The sequence below is a fragment of the Arachis ipaensis genome, chromosome B4, assembly GCF_059453495.1.
Source record: "Arachis ipaensis isolate K30076 ecotype BB chromosome B4, ASM5945349v1, whole genome shotgun sequence".
NCBI lineage: Eukaryota > Viridiplantae > Streptophyta > Magnoliopsida > Fabales > Fabaceae > Arachis > Arachis ipaensis.
Genome location: NC_142439.1, coordinates 31,992,019 through 31,994,859, shown reverse-complemented (window position 1 = coordinate 31,994,859; position 2,841 = coordinate 31,992,019). Strand labels below are relative to the sequence as shown.

The 2,841-nt window shown below is 33.3% G+C and overlaps 1 non-coding gene across 1 annotated transcript; it reads left to right on the top strand.

Moving 5' to 3' along the window:
- The first annotated feature begins 961 nt into the window (after positions 1 to 961).
- On the top strand, positions 962 to 1,069 carry LOC148567094 (small nucleolar RNA R71). The gene has a single exon (XR_015882509.1). It is a non-coding gene; the product is annotated as a small nucleolar RNA R71 (small nucleolar RNA).
- The last annotated feature ends 1,772 nt before the right edge of the window (positions 1,070 to 2,841 follow it).

Below are 2,841 nucleotides of genomic sequence, written 5' to 3'. Positions count from 1 at the left end.
AATGTCTTCATCCTCTTCAGAGGATGAATACTCATCAGAGCTCATGAAGGGCAGAAGGAGGTTCAATAGTATCTCTATGGTCTCTAGATGAGCCTCAGATTCCTTTGATTCCTCAGAGGGAAACCCTTATTGGTCACTGAGCGTCCCAGGAAGTCTTACTATGATTCACGTCCTCCTCCTCCTCTTTGGGTTCGGCCACACCAAGTAAGGTAATGGTCTTGCACTCTCTTTTTGGATTTTCTTCTGTATTGCTTGGGAGAGTACTAGGAGGAGTTTCAGTGACCCTTTTACTCAACTGGCCCACTTGTGCCTCCAAATTTCTAATGGAGGACCTTGTTTCATTCATGAAACTTAGAGTGGCCTTAGATAGATCAGAGACTATATTTGCTAAGCTAGATGGATTCTGCTCAAAATTCTCTGTTTGTTGCTGAGTGGATGATGGAAAAGGCTTGCTATTGCTAAACCTATTTCTTCCACCATTATTAAAGCCTTGTTGAGGCTTTTGTTGATCCTTCCATGAGAAATTTGGATGATTTCTCCATGAGGGATTATAGGTGTTTCCATAGGGTTCACCCATGTAATTCACCTCTGCTATTGCAGGGTTCTCAGGATCATAAGCTTCTTCTTCAGAAGATGCCTTTATAGTACTGTTGGATGATTCCTTCAATCCATTCAGACTCTGAGAGATCATATTGAATTGTTGAATCAATATTTTATTCTGAGCCAATATGGCATTCAGAGTATCAATTTCAAGAACTCCCTTCCTCTGAGGCGTCCCATTACTTACAGGATTCCTTTTAGAAGTGTACATGAACTGGTTATTTGCAACCATGTCAATGAGTTCCTGAGCTTCTGCAGGCATTTTCTTTAGGTGAATGGATCCACCTGCAGAATGGTCCAATGACATCTTAGATAATTCAGACAGACCATCATAGAATATATCCAGGATGGTCCATTCTGAAAGCATGTCAGAAGGACACTTTTTGGTCAGTTGCTTGTATTTCTCCCAAGCTTCATAGAGGGATTCACCTTCTTTTTGTTTGAAGGTTTGAACATCCACTCTAAGCTTGCTAAGCTTTTGAGAAGGAAAGAACTTGGCTAAGAAAGCCGTGACCAGCTTATCCCAAGAGTTCAGGCTATCTTTAGGTTGAGAGTCCAACCATATTCTAGCTCTGTCTCTTACAGCAAATGGGAAAAGAATAAGCCTGTAGACCTCGGAGTCAACCCCATTGGTCTTAACAGTATCACAAATCTGCAAGAATTCAGTTAAGAACTGAAAAGGATCTTCTGATGGAAGTCCATGAAACTTGCAGTTCTGTTGCATCAGAGAAACTAATTGAGGCTTTAGCTCAAAATTGTTTGCTCCAATGGCAGGGATTGAGATGCTTCTTCCATGTAAATTAGAATTTGGTGCAGTAAAGTCACCAAGAATCTTCCTTGCATTGTTATTATTTTCGGCCATGTCTCCTTCTTTTTCGAAATTTTCAGTCAGATTTTCTCCAGAGAGTTGTGCTTTAACTTCCCTTAGCTTCCTCTTCAGAGTCCTTTCAGGTTCAGGATCAGCTTCAACAAGAATGTTCTTATCCTTATTCCTGCTCATATGAAAAAGAAGAGAACACAAAAGAAAATATGGAATCCTCTATGTCACAGTATAGAGATTCCTTATATAAGTATAAGAAGAGAAGAGTAGCAAAAGAAAAAGATAAGAATCCAAACACAGAGGGGAAGAGTGGGTTCGAATTTTTGAGTGAAAGAGGGGTGTTAGTAGATAAATAAATAAATAGAAGGGGATGAGAGATAAGAGAATTCGAAAATTAAACAAAATAAAAAAATATTTTTGTTTTTAATTTAAAATCAAAGTTAGAATTCGAAAATAAGAAGGAAAAATGAAACTAATTTAAATTAAAATTTAAAATAATTAGTTAATTAAAATTGAATTTGAAAAAGAGGGAAGGGATTTTCGAAAATTAGAGAGAGAGAATTAGTTAGGTAGTTTTGAAAAAGATAAGAATCAAACAAAAAGTTAAGTGGTTAATTGAAAAAGATTTGAAAATCAAATTTCGAAAAGATAAGAATTTAGAAAAGATTTTGAAATTAATTTTGAAAAAGATGTGATTGAAATTTATTTTGAAAAAGATTTGAAAAAGAAATTTAAAAAGATTTGATTTTCAAAATTAAAGTTGATTACTTGACTAACAAGAAACTAAAAAGATATGATTTAAAATTTAAAGATTGAACCTTTCTTACTAGGCAAGTAACAAACTTAAAATTTTTTGAATCAATCACATTAATTGTTAGTAAAGATTTTGAAATTATGAAACAAAATAAGAAAAAGATTTTTGAGAATCAAATTGAAATTTTCGAAAATATAAAAGAAAAAGTGAAAAAAATTTGATTTTTGAAAAAGATTTGAAAAAGATAGAATTTTTAAATTGAAAATTTGATTTGACTCATAAGAAACAACTAAATTTTAAAAAGTTTTGAAAAAGTCAACTCAAATTTTTTAAAATTTATGAGTGAAAAAGGGAAAGATATTTTTTTATTTTTGAATTTTTAATAAAGAGAGAGAAAAACATCAAAAAGACTCAATGCATGAAAATTTTGGATCAAAACAAATGATGCATGCAAGAACACTATGAATGTCAAGATGAACACCAAGAACACTTTGAATGTCAAGATGAACACCAAGAACTTATTTTTGAAAATTTTGAAGAAAAGAAGAACATGCTAGACACCAAACTTAGAAAGTTTTAGTTTTTAGATACTATGAATGCAAGAATGCATATAAAAAAACAAGATGCAACACACAACAAGAAAATATGAAGATCAAACAAGAGGATT